Raw genomic sequence first — 22,704 nt, forward strand, 5'->3', positions numbered from 1 at the left:
GAGATTAAAATTTTGGAATCCCAACTGTCGTAGGATATCTGTACACTGTGAAGATGTGTTGCTGTGATTGGTGTAATACAAAGCTGAGCAACCAAGAGCTAGGCAGGAGAGACGGGTAGGACTTTAGGATAGAGAGAATGCTGGGAAAAAGAAAGTGGAGTTTACAGTCCAATGCAGCGGGAAGAGATGTGCAGGAGAGGTAAAAGCCACGAAGTCACATGGCAACACATGGTAGATGAATAGAAATGGGTTAATTTAAGTTGTAAGAGCTAGTGGGACAAGCCTAAGCTATAGGCTGAGCTTCCATAATCAATAATAAGTCTCTGTGTTGTTTGTGTGTGTGTGTGTGTGAACTGGCAGCCCAAAGAAAAGCCTTACTACACCCAACATGTACTTGAAATAAAATAACCAAGTAAAACTCAGAGTTTAGTTCATAATTTTAAGAACTAAAGAAAAAATGACTTGCATTTCTAAACACATTAACCCTGAGAAATAACCCAAACCACTCAAAATGATAGCTGACAGCATCCCCCAGGGCTGTCTTCACTGAGTCAGTTCATTATGAGGACCAGGCCTTGGGGGTTAAGGGGTTCTATCCCTATGGAACTGTGACCAGAAATCCCAAACTAATATTAGTATTAAGCAGGAAAGACTGGAGACCAACTGTTGTGACCTGAAAATGCTGATTTGAAGATGTGGGGCAGAAACAGTGACACTTCTAAAGTTCCAGACACACAAAATTATGGGAATGACTTCTATACAATGTGGTGCATTTTTAAAGCCATTCAACTCTGTGTGTGTTAGGGGGGTAGGGGGGTGGACAGATTATCCTGGATCATCTGAATAGGTCCTAAGTGAAAGCACATGTAACTGTTTAGGAGGCAGGAGAAAAATCACAGAACACACAGAAGACGACGAGATTATACAGCATAGAAATTTGAAAATGCTGGCCTTGACAGCTGGGGAGGAAGAAGCACGCCACAGGCAGAGACGTCACCGGCAGCCTCATAAGAAGAATGGATGCTCACTGAGAACCTCCACAACGACGAGAGCTGCCAATCACCACCACTGGACCTGTAACAATGACTGCAGACCTCTTCTTTCTCCAAATCACTCGGCAGTGAGCAACCCCCAACACACCACACACACACACACACACACACACACACACACACACACACACACACGGCACTGAACCCACCTCACACTCATGCACTAGGCGCTGAACCCACAACCTCACACATATAGCAAGTGTTCTGAGCTATATCCCTAGCTGGCTTGAGTATTTTTTTTTTTAACTCCAGCTTTTCAAACAAGAACCTGAGTTCCTCCAGCTGGTGTTAGACTCACTCTGTGGCTCAGCCAGGCCTTAACTTGCCATCTTTACCCTAGCCTCCTGAAAAGCTGACATTCAGACTCCCAGCCTTCAGAGCTGGCCATCTATCCTTCTCCCCAAATTTCCTGTGTGGAAGCCTTGACCCCAAATGTGACTATGTGTGAAAGAAGAGCATTTTGGTAAATAAATGATATAGAGTGCTGAGGATGAACCCATAACCTCGTCTTATGAGTTTCCTCACAATAAGAGAGGCTGGTTGTGCATATGAGCAGGAAAGGCTGCCTGCAAAAAAAGCCTGAGTAGGAAAAAAACCCTGCACACTCATCATGAACTTCCAGGCTCCAGGATTCAAATACCACAATACAAATGAAATAACTCCTTGCATTTTTTAAAAATCTTGTTCTGCTCAAAAGAAAAAAAACCCAACTTTTCAAATGTATCTATTCACCCAAAATCACACCAGTGTATTTTAGAAATAATTTTTTAAATTTTTTAATTAAAAAATAATAATTGTGCATATTACTGCCAGGCAGTGGTGGCTCATGCCTTTACTCCCTGGCAGAAGCAGGTGAATCTCAGAGTTTGAGGCCAACCTGGTCTACAGAGTGAGTTCTAAGACAGCCAGGGCTACACAGAGAAACCCTGTCTTAAAAAAAACCAAAAATCAAAAACCAAAACCAAACAAACAAAAAAATCATACATGTTTTTGTTTTGTTTTGGTTTGGTTTTTTGCAAAAAAGAAAAAAGCACTGTCTTTATAGGAAAAACAAAAAACATATACAGTCTTGGCTCCCCGCTCTGCCAGTCTTGGTAGAGATGATTATCTTCCAACAGACACCTTAGGAGTCTACCGACACAATGCCACGAGTCCTGTCTGAGAACTAGGCCCCGCTGTTCTCAAATGACGCCCCACACTTCTTCGAAGGCCCAGGTGAGGGCAGCAGAACGTGGACAGCTGCCGATGGACACCATCTCTCTGTGTACTCCACACTGGCCTTGCCATGGGCAAAGGCCCCCACCAGGAAAACAACTGGGTCACTCCTGGGCACCAGCTCTCGCACATCACTGACGTCTGCGATGGAAAAGCCGATTTTCATACAGCCGACTGGGAGGTGGATTCTTAATTACCTTCAATACCTTCTGAGGGCCATCGGCTGCTCGGACACTGAGTCTGCGTAAAAGCTGAACCACGAGGCCACAAAAGCGGTCAAAGGTGCTAGGAATCCAGTCCGGGGTTAGTCAATCAGCACACTTCCGCGTGTGCATATCAACCTGTAGCAAGCCCGCTCTGTCGGGGCTGTCCATCAGCATCAGTAAGTCCGGTGGGCATGTCCGGCCCGACTCCCCGGCCCGGCCACTCTTCAACAACACGGGCTGTGGCTGTCTCCCCTGAGCAGCTCCTAAGGCTTCCCTACCTTGACCGCCTCCAGACTGGCCCCTTCCAGCACCACAAGGAGCCTAGGCCTCCGCTCTTGCTTCCCGCCCCAAGCCGGGGCCTCTTAGGCGGCGGCGTTATCCCAGTCCTGTTCCTGCAAACAAAACGCCCTTCACGAGGTGGCGACCCCTGGGAGCAACCATCCTGTCAGCAGGCCAGAAGTTGCGCTGACATCCTTAAAGCTCTAACTTCGCGTTTGTCCTCACCGCAAACTTCCTTCTAGCTGCCATTTTGAAAGAGGAGGCTTGGAAATGGCCCGTGCATGTCACTGACAGGGTAAATGTCACGTTTTAACCAGGGCTTACACTGTCAGATAATTAAGCTATAATAATAAGTCAGCACAAACCCAGGTTTTAGTGATGAGACATTCAATCTACTCTTAGAACTTTTGAAATACACAGGCATTGCTATTATTCACCATTCTGTGTAATACATTATGTTTTTTATTCTAATAAAACGATCAATATTCAATGCTTTCGCCACCTCATCCATATCTAGCCCAAGGTAAGCCCTGTTCTGTGGTTCAGCTTCCCAAGAGTCCTCGTTCTGAGGTCACATGATGCCATCTTCTCATTGGCTCATTTGACTTAGCATGAAGTCCTCCACATTCGTCTGCACTGTCCCAGGTGACATCACTTTTTTCTAGCTCGGTGTTGAATAGCAGTTCACTCTGTATGTACACATTTCCTTACTAATTCCCCTATCTGGTGGGAGACAGCCAGTTTTCATCCTTACATCTTCACTATGGCCATCAGTGCTACAGTGCGCTTAGGAGCACAGCCAGCTGTCTGCACACTGCTTTCATTCCTGCGGACATACACCCGGGCTGGGCCACTGCACTACATTGATAATTCTCTTCTTGTTCCTCTACTCTTCTCCACAAAGGCTCTACTAAATTACAATCCCACCACAGTCCACAAGCGTCCACTTTTCTCTGCACCCTCTCCAAAACCAACAGCAGCTACCTTCCACTTTTCCTGTTATGAAGGATCATGTAAGGAAGTTTGACAGACAGTACTTCCAAGGTCACCCCTAACTGGAATAAAAGAATTCTAGATAAGCACTAGGGAAGGAAACAGGAAAGGAGGAAAGCAAGAGCAGGAAGCACAACTCCGCTCCTCAGCAGGGTCTGGGAGGAGACTACACTGTCAAATGCATCTCCCTGATGCCCTCTACATCCTGATCATCTCTACATCCTGATGCCCCTCTACATCCTAATGCCCCTCTACATCCTGATGCCCCTCTACATCCTGATGCCCCTCTACATCCTGATGCCCCTCTACATCCTGATGCCCTCTACATCCTGATGCCCCTCTACATCCTGATGCCCTCTATATCCTGATGCCCTCTACATCCTGATGCCCCGCTACATCCTGATGCCCCGCTACATCCTGATCTCTACATCCTAATGCCCACTACATCCTGATGACCTCTACATCCTGATCATCTCTACATCCTGATGCCCCTCTACATCCTGATGCCCTTCTACATCCTGATGCCCCTCTACATCCTGATGCTCTCTACATCCTGATGCCCTCTACATCCTGATGCCCCTCTACATCCTGATGCCCTCTATATCCTGATGCCCCTCTACATCCTGATGCCCTCTACATCCTGATGCCCTCTACATCCTGATGCCCCTCTACATCCTGATGCCCTCTACATCCTGATACCCTCTACATCCTGATGCCCCGCGACATCCTGATGCCCTCTACATCCTGATGCCCTCTACATCCTGATGCCCACTACATCCTGATGCCCTCTACATCCTGATCTCTACATCCTAACCCTGAGAAAACACATTCCAACAAAGATCTTCTAATGAAGCCGAACAATACTCAAAAATGTTAAAGTCATTAAAAATATGTCATGAGGCATCTACAGAAAATGGCAACCAAATGTTAGGAGCTGCATGGAACAGAAAAGGAATATTAGGGGGAAAAAAACCTGAAGAAATGAGGGGAGGGCGTGTACCTGGAGATTTCTCCAGTCCTGCCGGGGCTCACAGTCATTCAGACCCAAGTAGAAAATTTTGGGAACAGGAAGGCTAAGTCAGGAGACGCTGCCAGCCACTGCCATGAGAAGCAAGATGTACAGATAACAGTAAGCCATGAGCCATGTAGCAAGGTATAGAATTATAAAAATAGGTTAATTTAAGATGTAAGACCTAGCTAGCAAGAAGTCTGCCACGGCCATACAGTTTATAAGTAATATAAGTCTGTGTGTGTTTACTTGGGTCTGAGCAGCTGCAGGAGCTGGGTGGGCAGAGGAAAACTCCAGCTACAGAGGGGGTATCTTTATTAAGGCCATGTGACATTACTGTCTTAGTAATTATAAAAATACCACAATAACATCTGGTATTAAAAGGGAAAATATGCTGAAGAGACAAATGTATTTTGGAAAATGACATATTTCAGACAAGTAAGTAATCAGACATTCAGATACACAGTTACAGTATCAAAAACTTCAGAGCATAAACCCATCTGTCTGACAGCAGAAGGGAAGCAGTGAATTCACACACCAGTGGGAAGTAGGTACCTTGTTCTCTTAGAAAGTTCTCTGAAGGGTACTTTTGGGACAAGACCTTGATATGTAGTCCAGGCTATCTCAAGTCCTAGAATTACAGGCATCTGTGGTACATGGAACCAAAAGCTCACTCTTAATCAATCAAAGCATCAAAACAGATGTCACCAGAGAATTTAGATACTATGCCTAAATGAACTATAAAAAGAACTAAGCTAAAGCAAGTCAGAAAGAAGGGCATAATAAATATTAAGACACGAACCCAAAAGAAGACCCCTAGAAACAGAAATAAAGAGGATATTGCAAAGGAACTGATGTCAGAGATTCTGAAGGGAACACTGGGAACCACAATGGCCAACAAATTAGAAAACCTGCAAGTGAATATATACTTAAAAACGTAATTACTTTGGATGAAAGACAGCAGTTAACAAAATCTGCTTTTTTTCCAGAGAACTAGAGTGCAGTTCCTGGCACCCAGTATGGGTGACACAACCACCTGTAACCCCAGCTCCAGGGAAACTCTTCTTCTGGACTCTGCATGCACCTACATGCTGTGGGATAGTGCTCGCATACACAGGTTTAATAAAACGCTGACTGGCCAGTAGCCAGGCAGGAAGTGTAGGTGGGGTGAGCAGAGAAGGACAAAGCTGGGAAGAGGAAGGGCAGAGTGAGGAGTGATGAGCCAGACACAGAGGAAGCAAGATGACAAGGCAGAACTGAGAAAAGGTACCAAGCCACGCGGCTAACCATAAATCAGAATTATGGGTTAATTTAGGTGTAAGAGCTAGTCAGTAATAAGCCTGAGCTAATGGCCAAGCAGTTATAATTAATATAAGCTTCTGAATGATTATCGTATAAGTGGCTGTGGGACTGCAGGGCCAGGCAGGACCAGAGGAAAATTCTGGCTACACCTATACTCACAAATGCACACCCACCCACCCCTTCCACACACATTATATGTGCTTAATTAAAAGTAAATCTCTGTGTGTGTGTGTGTGTGTGTGTGTGTGTGTATACCAAAACTTGACAAGTAAAATGTTTGAATAATCCCTAACTAATAAAGGAGATTAGGTACAAAAATGGTTTGAATCTGAAATGTCTTCCAAATGTTTGAAGACTTGGTCCCCAGCTAGTGGTACTACTTTGATTATGTGGAGCCTAGCTGAAAGGAGGAGGTCACATGAAGTGGGTGGGCCTTTGAAAACTTACAGACACGCAGGTAAAACACTCATACACACAAAATAAATAAGTCTTTAAAAAAAAAAAAAACATTTTAAATGGTACATGTTCCTTAATACAATAAAAACATAGAGGGGTAAGAACACATATAATGGCCTAGGGAGAGTAACAGAAATTAGCTTTACCCTTTTGCTAGAATAGCCTAAGAAACCAAATATATAAAAATGTATTAACAGTCTTCAGGTTAGACCTAAAAGGTCAATAAATGAAGCAGCAAACTGATGCCTGGAGAAGTACATACCTCACTCACAGAACACATTCCCAGGGAGAATACAGTGGTCTCTGGCAAAAGACTGAGCTGCAAGTCCAAAACCATACAACCGGCCACATCAGGACAAAGTATGGAAGAGTTGAACAGACAAAGAATGCCTCTAAGTGTCTGGCCATGATATCGTTATGCAACCCTATGCAGAAACTAGTCAAAACTAAGAGTCATCCCCCAAAATAAAGATTACCCTGACTCAAAAAGAACTAGAAATCATGCCTATGCCTTTCAGACAAAATAGAAAATATCACTGATTAGTTAACTATCAGTACAAAAGGGGATCTTGACTCAGTAGAAAAAGAAAGTCATAGTGAATGACAGGCTATTTAAAAAATAGAAAGGGGGTGTGATAGAGAAGGGAAGAATTTCAAAGAATTACAGGGCACAAACTTTGTTGGAGGACACTCAGCTGGCACTAAGTCATCAAGAGACTGAACTTCAAGAGGAGGATGTGCCTAAGTTAAATGCTAATACTGTGCCATTTCATGTAAGACACTTGAACATCATATATTTTGGAGACTTTGTAACCAACCCTCCATGGACATAAAACAGACCACAGATAAGGGTGTGCTTCATCAACTGTTAGTACACTGTAAACAAAACGAACTTTGACGTCATTCCTGGATGATGAAGCACATGCAAAGATACATGGTATCCTGTCACCAGCTAGAAGAAGATACACTACACACTGTAGAACACTCACACTGAGTGTTGGTGAAGTGCTGTATCTCACAATGCTGTGTGAAAAATGCCATGAAAAAAAAAATCTGGTTTCATTTCATAAAATTGTAGGATATTCAAACTATCCCACAATGATAATGTAGTCAGTCACTTCCTGGACACAAGGGAAATACAATAGGAAAGGATCACTACCACAGGATGTAAAAAGGATTCTAAAAGTAATGAGCATGTTCATCAGCATGACACAGTGATAATTTCATGGGTGTCTATAGCTACCAAGTCTGTCCAAATGATAAGTTTAAAGATGTGACTAGACAGCTAATTGTCCATAACTTAAAACATTCACAACATGCCAGGTTTGAATTTAGGAAAAAATCCCAATTTCAAATTACAAAAGTTAGAATGGAAATAAATTCTCAAAAATAATGTAATTGACAATCAAAAGAGTGAAGTACAAATGAGTTACCAACATCTCTACAATTGGTAATTCAATATATAAACAATGCTTCCAAACATTGTAACATATTTCATGAAACAAACATAGTAGAATCACCTGTACTATTAAATGGACATTACAATTTCTGTTAAAGTACAAAAAAAAAAAATTAACCTACTTTTACAGGCTGAATCAAATCACAATTCAGGAGCTGGAGAAACGGCTCATCAATTAAGACTAAACTGTCTACCCCAAAGACTCTGGGAAATGACCTGAACATGCCCTCATTGAGGACTAGCTTTCAGGATACTAGAAGGTACCACACAAGCTTCCAAAGGAGGGAAGATAACCAACAGTCACACACAGCTACGATGCCTACAAACTGTATCAACCACCAACAGGGTACACACACTAAGGAACACTAGAGGCGCACATCCTTTGGTGGTACCCAACAACTCTTTAATGGGATTGAAGACCCATTCAACAAGAGGGATGTCATACCTGGCAGCACCAGAAACCTAGCCAGCCACTCAGTTCTAGTGAACTCAGTTATGGAGGAGAATCTACAACCACTAATTTCCTAAGGCAGCATAATCACTACTTTCTAAACATGTGTCCTCATACTCACAGGTACGTGTAATCCTCACCCCCTGTCAAGGAAACGTCTCTTTTGTAACAGATGGAGACTACAGAAAACCACAACCAATCAAAATGCAGAGTTGTGGAGTCCCAATGGACACATCTACAAAACATCCTGCACCTAAGGCTCAGGGGTGGAAAGATTTGTAAGGGCTAGAGGATCAGGGAGTTTACTGAGAGATGTGCCTCCTAGTAATATCATTACGCCTCACCAACACGACTGCCCAAACATGACCTGAGTCAGGATGACACCAATGGACATGGCAAAGTGGACGGGGAAAACCCACAAAGCCTTGACACTACAAAAACACTATAGGCAAATGAGAAAAGCTGGGAATAGGAGAGATGGCCTTCCCCAAGAAAAACACACCAATTGGTTGTCCAATGCCCCATGGTCAACCCTGAAAACATACACACAAATAGGACTATACAGACTGAGCAGATTATATTTAGAAATATATGTGTATATGTAATATGCGTGTAACAACAGTGAAAAAAGAAGTCATGGATTAGAAGAGTGGGGAGGGGTATACTAGAGGATTTGATGGGAAGAAAGGAAAAGGAGAAATATAATTAAATTATAATCTCAAAAATATGATTAAAAAAAAAGAGGACTGGATGTTCTTCAGGAGGATCCGGGTTCTATTCCCATTACCCACCTACAGGGGGGCTCACACCCACCTCTAACTCCAGTCCAGGGGATCCAATGCTCTCTTCTAGCCTCCAAGGGTAATGTATAGACATGGTACACAGACACAAACAAATACAAATAAAATAAAAAACACAACTGCAAATCAACAGCCTGTATTCTGTATCACATAATCAGCCATCAAAATAGTCAGTGAAACCCACCAAGAGATGATTTCTCTCCAACCCCAACAGGTCTTCACCTGACCTTGTGAGGACTGGCAGCAGTCACAGGATGCATATGCCTCTCCTCTTTCTCAGAATCCTGCTGCTGCTGGCACTGAAACACTCCGACTGGAAGTCTGACAGGCTATCTCAGCTGTCTCTCAGCTGTCTCACCCAATCCTAGAACAGCTGTCGCTGAGTAACAGGTGAGTCAGGCGCAAGAGAGCCAGTCACCTTCCTGAAATGACCTGCTGCTAAATGAACTCATGAACAAACCTCGGCCAAAGCCACAAACACTGCCTGGCTGAGTCGTACACTCATCCTAACAGCACCTAATTCCATTTTCTTTGCCACCAAGCTACTTTACAGTAATACTTATCTAAGCCTCTTCACAGTAACATGACTTCTGTATAAGAATGGCATGCAGGGGGCTGGAGAGGTGGCTCAGAGGTTAAGAGCACTGGCTGCTCTTCCAGAGGTCCTGAGTTCAATTCCCAGCAACCACATGGTGGCTCACAACCATCTGTAATGAGATCTGGCGCCCTCTTCTGGCTGCAGACAGAACACTGTATACATCATAAATAAATAGATCTTTAAAAAAAAAAAAAAAAGAATGGCATGCAAATTTGTAAACTTTACTGTTAAAAATAAACGGTCAAAACTGACTCAAGATATAAGAAATCTGAACAGATCTACCAGAGAGGTTCAGCTGCCTTCTCTGGTGAAGTCTACATCTATTCCAAATGTCTGAAGAGTTAGCATCACACCTCAAACTTCCAAAGCCTAGAGCACTTAACTCTGTCAGGGTAATTATTAGTCACATACCAAGAGCAGACCACCATTAAAAGAAATTCAAATACCTCCTACAAATCTAAATCACAAAAGCTCTACAAACACCCCTAATCCAAAAGTCTGCAATCTAGAGCTTCCATATCCAAAACTTTGGGGCTTCTGATGCTCTGTTGGTAAACTCCACTTAAATATTCAAAATAAAAAAAAATAAAACCTGCCGGGCGGTGGTGGCACACGCCTTTAATCCCAGCACTCGGGAGGCAGAGGCAGGCGGATCTCTGTGAGTTCGAGGCCAGCCTGGGCTACCAAGTGAGTCCCAGGAAAGGCGCAAAGCTACACAGAGAAACCCTGTCTCAAAAAACAAAAACAAAAACTCTGAAATCTGTAAAAGTTCCAAGTCCAGGAACTGGACGGGGGGGGGGGGGGGGGGGGGGGGGGGGGGGGGGGGGGGGGGGGGGGGGGCCGGGGGGGGGGATCGCTCAGCAGCGGAGAACACTTACTGCTCTTCCAGAAAATCCAAGTTCAATTCCCAATATCTACACTGTGTGGCTCACAAACATCTCTAATTTCAGCTCTGGGAGCATCTAAAGGCTCTTACCTTGAAGGTGCGCATGCATGCACATACATACATAATCACACACACATACACAGAGAGAGACAGGGAGGGAGAGAGGGAGAGAGGGAGGGAGGGAGGGAGGGAGGGAGGGAGGGAGGGAGGGGAGGGAGCTGTCCACTGTCCTGTCCCAATTTAAACCAGTCGCTCTTCAAACCCTGCATCCTTGGGTCCCCCCCACCATCCAGGGATTCCAGTCACCTGCATCTAGTATAGGACCATATTCCTCTTTGTAGTTCACCCCATCATTCTTTAGGTAGCATGTACCTTTCAGTAACTTCCTAAAACACACTGCATCTGAAGTGAAGGTTCTAAACAGTTTTGGGATTTTTATAGCTGCTCCCACACGTGACAAGGTAGTAGAGTGCAAATGAGTAACATACAAGAATAGCTTTCCTTCAGAATTTGGAAAGCACTCATTATTTTCCAATGCTGAGACATAATCGGCATTTATGACCTTCCCTTTATCTCTGGTATCTATGCTGAACACTGTGTTTTCCTGGCACTGAACCCAGAGCCGTGGGCACGCTAGGCAAGTCTGCTGTCCTCGAGCGACAGCGAGCCCCAACCCTCCTCGCCCCTTCTTTGTCAATTTTTGAGACACTGTCTTGCTACACCATCCAGGTTGAACTTGAGCTAGTTCCACAGCCCACGCAAGCTTCAAACTCGCAATTCTGCTCCAGCCAACCCTAAGCCACAGGTGTGCACCCCCACCAGGCTCCCCTTGTTATATAAAACTCAGTTCTCGCTCAACCGCTAACTTCTTTCATTCATTTTCTAGTCTGTAATTGTTTTTCCCATGCTGAACCTCCAAGTGCGTTCTGATTTTATTTTCTCCACTTTATATCCCTTTTTATGCTTTGTGGAAGATTGAACTTTGTCGTCCAGCCTTCTATTAGGATTCTGAACTCCTAACGCTTCTTTTAAATGTTTAGTGCTCTGAACTTCCTAGTCTCAACTTCTAAGAGCTCTTCCTTATTTTCCAAACACCTGCCTTTTTATAGCTTTCCAAAGATACCGTGATGTGGGACAGAGAAAAAATATTTTTATTTAAATCAGGTTGATTGTAAATACAATCCCTTTCTAAAGAAAAAAGGGGATATGATATAGATATGAAAGGATGAAAGGGTAGATTAATGAACCTACTTTTAAAGAGCAACAACTTGTTTGAAATGTTTTACATTGGTATAGATTTTAGTTTATTGATACAAATTTAAAGTTAATTTTGTTATACTGTGTGTATATTTCTACTCTTGTTTAAGGTATGTTTGTACAGCTCATTTAAAATTGTAATGGATAACTAAGACATATATTAATAATTAGTCATCTATGATAATCATGCTTGTAGCCACATTAGTTAAGTCTTGTAGGTATACATAGATATATTTCAGATAGATAGGTAATCTTCAAACACTTCAAAGACCTACAGAATATGGCATTTAAAATATTTTTAAAAATTTAGACTTTCTGGACAGTGAGACATGTCTGCTCCTGGCAACACCGATTTACTTCAGAGAGGAGGATGAGCATCGAAGACACTCTATATGGAGTTTATCTTCACCTTGGCAAAAATAGCCATTTGGACAAGAAACAGTTCTTGCCTGGACTGCTTGATTGACTGGACATGCAGGACGCATAGGAAGGTAACCACTGAACTTTGCTTGGCGAAATGGTCCTTCAGATTCCTGCTTCGCAGAGGAAGCTGCCAGACATTCTACAGGACACAGAGAAAAATGACTGACAGATTCTAGGCCTATGGGCTGAAGACAGATGCCCCAACTTTACAAAGGAACATTAGGTGACTGTCCAGGCTGCCAGCTGTCTCTGTCTACCCTGCAAGACTCCTGAAAGTTGCTTGCATCCTTCTCCTGTTCCTCAGGTAATATTATATCCTCCTGGGGTCTTTGATGTGGTTGAAGACTAGATATAATTTCCTCAGTTATGATAAAAGATAGGATATCTACTTTAATATTGTAACTGTAATTCTTGCTTGATAATTGTTTTGTTATATGTGATTTTACTATGTTAAAATTAAAACCTTCCTTTTTGAAAAAAAAAGAAGAAAAGGCAAAGTGCTATGGATATCGATCTGTATAAATAAAACACTGGCCAGTAGCCAGGCAGGAAGTATAGGCGGGACTAACAGAGGAGAAAGGAAAGGACAGAAAGGCAGAGAGGAGGAGACACCAGCTGCCGTCCAGGGAGCATCATGTAACAAATAAAGCCACGGAACACATGGCAACATATAGATTAACAGAAATGGGCTTAGTATAAGAGCTAGACAATGGTAGGCCTGAACTAATGGCCGAGCAGTTTAAATAATATAAGCATCTGTATATTTATTTTATAAGTGGGCTAAGGGACCACTGGGGCTTGTTGGGACCCAGAGAGAAAAACTCTAGCTACAATACCGGTAACATTTACGGTTCTCTTGCAGTACACTTCTACATCCTCCGCTATCATCTTCGGCTTATTCTCAAGTGCTTGGTGATCCTCAGTCCTAGGATTAAGTGGAACTGTCCGTGGGCAGGTGTCGCTACAATCCTATCAATCTGAGTCGTTTACCAGGATTGTCCTCTATTATCATCTGAGTTTTTGTTTTTCCTTTCTCTCACCAGTTTGCTGTAAAAGATTGAATGAACCAATCCGGCGTCTGGGAATAGGATCCTGACAGACAGAACTGAGAGGAGAAAACAGGCTGGTGTGGATTTCTAGTCCAACATGTAGTTATTCTCCTTGAGTTTAGGGACATACCCTTAACCTGAGTTCTGCCTAGTTATTCTCACCTACACAGATCTTACAGTTCAGTGTAAGGAAAGAAAATTGGAGGTAAAAGATCCCACAAGTGCTGCCTGCATTACAGGCTTTTACAAGTTTCTTCTAATGCCCCTGCAGCCACCAACTCATGACCAGGCGTAGGCCCCTTTCCCTGAGTATTAGTCGGGTTTCTCTACAGTTAGTCACTGCTGGTTGCCAGGTTTCACTTCGGGGATCCCTCTCTTAACCTTCTATTACAATCCTGGTGGGATGCTGATGACACGTGGCTGTCTAACCTACCATGCTCAGATAAAGGTTAGGCATCTTTTTTTTTTCAAGTTCAAGCAAAGCACAGTAGCATAGTCTCAGTAGCTATTCTGGCTACTATCACTTGACATCAAGTTTTACTGCACACCACAGTAAAACATCACCTATAGAATTCTCTCGTATAAAATTAAAACTCTCTTTGAGGCGAATATACAACCTTCTTAAAAAGATTTACATGGAAGAGCAGTAAGTCATCTCTCTGGCCACCAATATACAATTTATAAAAATATTTTTTAATAAAAGAGAATCACAGGAATTTGAGAAAATATGTACTCTATTAGGAATGTTAGGAATAGCTTATTAAATAAAACATGGCTATTCAAATCTGACCTGTCTTTAGTTACTGTTTACTCGATTTACAAAGTTCTAAAAGGTGAACTAAGATCCAAGGCTAGTGTTACCAATTTTTTGAGGAAGTTTCTTTTTTGTCTCAGAGCTATTTGTTAATCACACAAACTTAAGCCTAATATTGTACTTAGTACACCGAGCTTTTTAATGAAACAATTCTTTCTTCATTCAACTGTTTGGCATAGAAGTATCATTTGTTTTAATATATATGTATATATATTACCATTTTTGTTTTCATCATTTGTTATCATTTTTAAAATACACAGCAAGGCCAGGCAGAATGGCACAAGCCTTTAATTCCAGCTTAAGAGGCAGGTGTATCTCTGTGAGTTTGCAGACAGGCCACCTTAGTTTACAGAGTAAGATTTTGTCTTAAAACAAATTGAAAGAACAAAACAAAACCCAGCAAATTTTTAATGAAGAGGAGCAGAAATCAATGCTGCTTAAGTCTCAGTTAACATCTGAAAGGAAAACTAGTGAGTCAGGCTTAGAAAGCAAGGCAACCAGAAGGTAGTCAGACAGACAATTCCCCACCAGGTGTCCATCTGGAGTGTCTGTAACTCTAACAGCACTACTGCCCTAAGACAGTCACTGCATCACACGGGACTTGTAAGTACTTCTGTAGATGAGGAGTGTTTAGAACCATCAGAGTAGTGTCCTGGTGTCCTTTCACACTGCTAGCTCTGGTCCTGCATATAGCCATTTTTCATTACCCACCACAGTGGCCCTATCCCGCAGCTCAGGAGCCACAGAGGCCTAACTTTGGACTAACTAAGCAAGAAGAGCGAGGCTTCAGGGAAGTGTCACTCCTGCACCCACACACTGAGAGTCGTTCTCTGTCCCTCTTCTCACCATCCTGTCTACACCAACTCCCAATCTGAGAAACAGATGAAACTTCCAGTTCCCATTCGACAGCAAGGGAAACATCTTTTGCTTTAGTTGATTTGGAGGACGATAGGTAACGGATAAAGTCAAATGTAACTATTATCCCTAGTTTCCAAAAATTATTAACTAAGTTAGAATGGCTAATATGTAAATGTATTTCAAAACTAAGACATTACTACCTTAAAACTGTAAAACCCCATTTACTCCAAATTTTCTAAACTGTTTAATTCTTTAAAAAGCAGGAAAAATATTTAAATTTTATTATTGCTGTAATTTTCATGTTTTTCCCAATTCCATTTCAAGAATGATCTTCTACACATTACATACTTATAGATGTTATAAAATATAATATACATTCAATTAAAGAGCCCTTAGAAATTCCAGTAGAGATAAATCATATACACTGTAAGAACGTGTACCAGCCAGGGAATTAAATCTTGAAGCATTTCACCCTAATGCTGAGCACAGGTATACCTCAAAGGCAGAGACAGCACTTGCCCGCCAAGCATGAGGACTTGCTTTCTTTCTGCCTCTAATACAGGGGAGTGTCTCCAAATTTTCCAAGTTTTTCAAACAAGTACCTACTTAATAACAAACTGATGGTTGAGATAATTAACTTTAATTATTGCCTTTTTTCTATCAGCTCTTTTATCAATTATCTCTTACACTATGGCTAATATGTACTATTTTAATTAAAATTCAGCACCATATTCCATTGAACTCAAATATTTCATTCAAAATCCATCCATTTCTATTAGCTTTCTTGGATTTCAGTGGGGTTTTTTTGTTTTGGATTTTTGGAAAGGTCTCTCTGTGGCCCTGACTGTCCCAGAACTTACTATGTAGGCCAGGCTGGCTTCCAGTGTTCTTACGTCAAACTTAACAAAAGCTGAAATCACTGAGTCTCTTACGGAAAAAGACATATGTATCATAAGATCTGTAACTCATATATAAACTTTATCATCAACTAAACTGAATAACAGAAAATAGTAACATTGTTCCACTTGGTATGTGCTATATGTGAGTGCATGTGTTCATGTGTGCTTATTCACAGGTGTGCCTGCCGGTGGATGCAGGAGGTCCTGGAACTGGCCAATTCAGCTATACATCAACCTGTCCCCTCAACCTCCCCACGCCACCCCCAGAGGTTATAAATACACAGATCTGTACTCCCGCTTTTATCAAATTCAAGTCCCCACACGTGTACACCCACCACGCCATTTCTCCAGCACCAAGTGAAGTGGTTTCATTTTTATTTAGCTCTGTACAACACAATTAGGAGCCACAATATTTCATGGCATCATTTAAAAAAAAATCCATCTTCTGCTGGATGTGGCAGAGCACACACCTTTAATCCCAGCCCTTGGGAAGCAGAGGCAGGCAGATCTCTGTGAGTGTGAGGTCAGCTTGGTCTACAAAGTGAGTATGAGGACAACACTTTGAAAACCTGTCTCAAAAACAAAAGCCATGGCCCACCTTCCTCTTAATGTCCCCACCACGCAGATCAACTCTGCCTGACCCTCCTCTCCTGTCACTTCCCCAAGCATGTTCTAGCTACATTTTTTTCCTACCTTTTTCATGGAATTCTGGTCAGTCAATGATCAAACTTTTACTTCAAATCTCCAATGCAAACTTCAGATCCCTCCAGTTCATGTTATAACCTTACCAAGTTTGTTTGCGTTACCTTTATTTTAAAATTGACTAATCAAGGAAAATGTTTGCATCCTATATTTCCCACCACTGTGACTTTCTTTTAACATCCATTTCTCTCTGATAAATCTATTTATCCATAGCACTTCTTCAAAATTTAGGTAAAACATTATTTTTACAAAGCAGCTTTCTTGATTAATCCACTCACATCATTCATTTTATTTTATGCCAGCCCAGTATATATGTAAGTGGCTTCCAAGTCATCAGCTCTTTGGAGCATTCCTACTAATACAGAGACACTAAGCCAATTGTATAACCAACCCAAATAAAGCAGAGCAACTGTGGTATGAATGTGTTTTCTGGTTTTGTTAGTTACTTCAGGTTTTTAACAATTAGTTCATGAAAGAAGTTGTTGGATTTACCCTAAGAAAATTACTTTTTCGTCTGAATTTTCACCGTTTAAATTTTTTAAAAGTACAGGCATAGACTGCAAATTCCACTTGATGTAAACGTGTGTATGTGTGTGTGTGTGTGTGTGTGTGTGTGTGTGTGTGTGTGTGTGTGTGAAATAACTTATTGTATCACTCCAGGTTCAAAGACATGTGGTAGGCAGATTTCACCTGTGAACTGTATCACTTTTAGTGATACTGTCATTTTCAGCTCTATCATGTTTAGAGACACATGCTCTGCATTTAGTCTGCCTGAATATTTGACCTTTGGTGGGGTCTCCTGCCTGCTTGTCAAGGCAGGCTGCTCAGGCTCATGGACAGTCCCAAGTGTGACGTACTCGGGCTTTAAAGGAGTGACCAAACTGGAAGACGTAACATGTCACATACTGCAGTGAAAAATGTGTGTTTGTGATTTCAGTAAAAAGTTTCAAAAGGTTAAAAAAAAATAAAAAGACGTGAAAAGTGGGGCATGCAATCAAACAAAATGTTTCTGAAAACAAAAGCAAATTCACAAATGATTATCAACAAACACAGCACCATGAAACACTCAGAAGTCGGTTCCAAAAACTTCAATAACATCCTATTGTTTTGTGAATTCCTAAATCCAGTATTTTTTAATAAAATCTTAACATTTTCAAGTCTAAACATGTACTTTTTTCAATGTCTAATCCACCCAATTGTACATTTGTCCTAACCTAAGAAAATCCTGAAGATACAGGTGTCACATCTTCAAGGAAACTATGCAAATTCTCATAGTAAACACGCTTATTAAAAAAACAAAACAAAAAAAAACAAACAAAAAACAAAAATTCTTCACATGGAATACAAATTTTTATTCATTAGCTTAAACACATTCATAATTAAATGTTAAAATCTTTCCATGACAATTTCTACAGCATATACATAACATATCCATTCTTCAAGACTAGGTATAATAAAATGTAAGCTACATATTTTCTTTACTATATACCTTTACAACTCTAAGTCCTTCAGATTTCAGGGGAAAAGAAATTCTTTCTCTCCAAACCACCAAGTTAATATTATACAATGAGGCTTCTACTGCTTAGCATTAATGAGTAACAATGATGTAGAGGGGAAAATTCAAACACTGTAAGTAAAAATCATGATCCACAATTATATTCTCCGTTTGTTCTTCCTGTGGGTTTGAGGGGTGGGGAGGAGGGCTAAGACACGCTCTCACATAGCCCAGGCTGGCCTCACTAACCCTGGAACCAGAAATGACCTTCAACTCCCAAGTGCTAGGATCACAGGCTGGCATCGCTGCTGGCCAGCATTGCCCTCTCAATTTTCAGTTGATAAAGCCTCCTCTATTTAACCATTCAGACTCGTGCAACAGCCTATAAGGTAACACTCTAGTTATTCATAGGTTAACAAATACCAGAATCCTTTTACTTAAGAGGTAGATACCTAACTGTAAAAACAAGTACAAAATTTATTACTACCTCCACAATTAAAGTAAGAAATCCTCAAATACCTTATTAAGCAGCCTGAAAACCATGAATGTTAATCCAGAAGCTACTATTAAAAAGTCTCCCAAAGGCATCTATGTAAGGAGGCAATCCACACACTTCTTGGCTATATGCATAAAGACTACTACACTGGAAAGCAAGCAGACAGCTGTTATCTGTGGAGGCAACTCAAATCTCTACATTCTAAACAAACTTCCAGGTCCTAACACTAACCACTACTGGGATCCTGTCAGTAAAAACTGAGGAGCTGCTCTCCAGTCTCGGTATAAATCACACTGGAGGGAAAATAAAAAATATGATACCAACTACCATATGACTCCTCCAAACTCATGCAAGGGCAGACAAGGACAGAAGTCTTCACTTTTCCCACCCCTGGGAAGGAGAACATGTATGCCAGCACCAAGATCAGAAACAAAACTAATCTAGTGTGATACATCTGACAGGGATGTACTACAAAACACCTTTTTCAGGATAGAAAATGTTCTTTATTAAAAATACAGGGTTTCACTGTGTAGCCTAAGCTGGCCTTGAACCCACAGAGATCTCTGCCTGCCTATAGAGAAGTGCTGAAATTTTTATGTGTGTACGTACAAGCACCATGTGAGTGCAGTATCCAGAGTCCAGAGGAGAGCATATGATCCCCTGGCACCTGAGTTGTGAATGTCCTGATGTGGGTGCTGGGAACTGAACCCCGGTCTTCTGGTCTGGAAGAGCAACAAGTGCTCTTAACCATGAAGTCATCTCCCCAGCCCCAAAAAATGTTATCATGATCTAGAGTCTAAGAAAAACTACCTGTGTACATTCTTTGGTACTCAATAGTGTTATTTCCGTGTGTTTAAGCTTTGCCTAAATAAAGCATTTAAAAACAGGTCACTATTAACTAAATCTAAAATCCACTCCTCAGTTTTCAGTCTTCTTGATCAATCACCATCATACAGCAAATCAACAATATCCCCATATGGGAAATCTCAGAAGAGCCACAAGTCTTTGGTATTTTCCCAGCATTTTTCTTAACTCTGTATGGTATTACTTTTTCCAAATTATCAGTTCAATATTCATAAAGTACTAATAGATTATGCACACACAAACTCCACTATATAATTATTAGTCTGTGTTTCTATACCTCTCACATCCCATCCCAGAATTCCAATCTATCAGTTGGGTTCAATGTATAGCTGCTTTTATTTCCATCACTTGCTTAAAGGAATATTTTTCTCAGGCATTCCTTTTTCTCAACCATCCTTTAATGAAATTTCAACATTACACTTTATCCAGAACCCTAAAAAGGACTTTCTAAGCCGGACGGTGGTGGCACATGCCTTTAATCCTAGCACTCGGGGGCAGAGCCAGGTGGATCTCTGTGAGTTAGAGGCTAGCCTGGTCTACAGAGTGAGTTCCAAGGCAGCCTGGGCTACACAGAGAAATCCCATCTCAATAAAACAAACAAACAAAAATAAGGTCTTTCTATACTTGCACTGTCCCATACAGCAAATATGTGTCCAGTCTGAATTAAAATGTGCTTTATGTCTACAGTAGTACAGGACTTTAAAGATTTGTTATGGATAATTGATGTAACGATTTTTCAGTTATATTCAATATATAAAATAGCATTTTGGACATATTGGGTCGAAATATATTTAGATTTTTGACCTATTTCTTCGAGTGTGGCTATAATTTTAAATCGAGCCTTGTAGCTCAACTCAAACTTCTATTGTGCAGTGCTGACCTCCACAATCTATTATAAATTACTTACAAACTTTAACTTTTCTGCGTCACTCATCTTGGATCAAGATACATCTGAGCTCAAACCTGGTGATCTGTTAACTATAATGCTTTAAGTCTGGGGTACTTCCTTATATGTAAAATGGGAACATATGCCTCTTTAGCATTATAAAAACACATAATAGACAAAGTAACTTTATATTAATGCCATCACTACTATATTATAGTGCTAGGATCGGGAGTAGCTTTTCAAGCCAGCAATGATGATGCAGCCTGTACCCCCAGCACTTGGGAGGCGGCAGGAAGATCAAGATCATCCCAGCTATATAATGAATTGGGGGCCAGCGTAGACTACACGAGACCCCTTCTCAAAAAAGAGATGGGGGACTTTCCCTTAATTTTTGCATTGCTGAAAACAACTTTTAAACATAAATGAAACAGTATTTCATGTTTACATACCTCCTTGTGTGAAATAAAAATTTTACTAGATTGTACAACTTTATTTCGCTTAAGAATTTGTGATGGGGGAAAGAACTGAACATTAATGAGGGGGAAGATAACATTTTATCAAACACGCGTGTGGGCACACAGGAGAAAAGGAAAATGGGCAAAGCAAATGCTCTATTAGGAGAAATTTAAAAATCCCAATGAAAAGATCACATTTCCTGCCTCTTGTTTTGTTTTGTTTAGGGGTGATGGTATTAGACCAGGTGCACATGCACATGTATACAGAGCCAGAGGTCAGCATCTCTCACTGAACCTGGAACTCCAGATGCATAAGCTGGGACTGACTCACAGGCACACACCTCGCTGGCTTTTGCACGCATCCTGAGAGTCTAACCTGGGGTCCCCATGCCTGCACAGCAGGCACCAAGTGAGCCATCTCTCTAGCTCCCTCACTACTCCCTAGGACATATATACGTATGTGTGCATGTATAGATACAAACTTTCACATAACCAACTCACCTCCTCTTCTCCTCTAATTGTCACTGCCACGTGGTCAAAAATGTAAAGGGCAGTCATGAACTTCAGACTGCTGTAAATAAGGATCGTCAACACTAAACCACTCACTCCCAAGTTCATCTGCTCATCCACCAAGTGGAGCACACTGAATTGTAACCCAGTCACAGGTTTGATTCTAAACCAGAGAAAGTACATTTTTATGCCTGCTCTAACATTCTTAACATTCTCATTTTTGTAGATATAGCCTAAAAATGGGACATTTACAGAAGCACACAATTCTAAGACCACACAGGTGACAAGTTTGAATTATTGTAGGAAGACTAAACAATGACAGTAACTACTATTTATTAGGCAACATTTACTCAGAATTATGGGCCAGAAAGCTAACTTTATATGAATTCTAGACTCCTAAGATGGTACCACTGTTACATCACTTACTTAGCACCCACACTGCTAAAACTGAACATTGCCAGTTTTGCCTGAAGGCTCACATTTCCAACCTTTATCCCTCCCTGCTTCAACTGTGACTCTGTATGCATACACACTTCCTATCTGTCAGTATTAACAAATGCAATCAGATCCAACTCCAGCAAGGCTTTCCTCTACCTTCATAAACCCATTTGCAAGCAAATTGAGAATCACCCTCCCTCTCCAATTAATGGTGGTCTGAAAGCACCAATTATATCTAACACTGTTAGGAAATTGATTAAAATGTATGAGTATGTGCATTTGCAGATAAACACTTTGGAAGAAGATTAAAAAGTAACCTTTAAAAAAATGAAGTAACTGAGCCAGGAGTGGTATTGTACACCTTTAATCCCTGCACTTGGGAGGCAGATGGATCTCTGTGAGTTCTAGTCCAGCCTGGTCCACATAGTGAGTTCCAGGACAGCCAATGCTATGTAGAGAGACAAGCAAAACAAAAAACCCACAAAAATTTAAACATTCGGTAACTGATAGAATATAGGTAAGCATGTTTAGTGAACAGTACTTTAATCCCCAGACTCACCCACCTTGGTCTTTCTGACACTGTACATAAATGAATGACGTGTATGCTGAGAATGGTGTAACACATGAAATCTGTATGTACCACTCTAACAACTTCACTTCTACCACAATCTAAACCAAGAGAACTGAGTTAAGGGAATAAATCATTCATCTGCACTTTTACTCACAACACCACAGGCCCAAGAACCCTAAATGATTCCCCCACTACAGACAGTGAAGTCAGAGATTAGCACAGAGGCAATGTCTTAACACAAAGTAGACTTAATCCAGCCTCCCTCCCCCAACCTCAGTAAG

The 22,704-nt window shown here is 41.4% G+C and overlaps 1 protein-coding gene and 1 pseudogene across 11 annotated transcripts in view; both read right to left on the bottom strand.

Annotated features, from left to right (window-relative positions):
* Positions 1–22,704, bottom strand: part of Znf644 (zinc finger protein 644) — a 78,435-nt gene that overhangs the window by 51,465 nt on the left and 4,266 nt on the right. The window lies entirely within an intron of this gene.
* On the bottom strand, positions 2,051–13,274 carry LOC114691811 (annotated as a pseudogene).

This window comes from Peromyscus leucopus, chromosome 10 (genome assembly GCF_004664715.2).
Source record: "Peromyscus leucopus breed LL Stock chromosome 10, UCI_PerLeu_2.1, whole genome shotgun sequence".
Taxonomy (NCBI): domain Eukaryota; kingdom Metazoa; phylum Chordata; class Mammalia; order Rodentia; family Cricetidae; genus Peromyscus; species Peromyscus leucopus.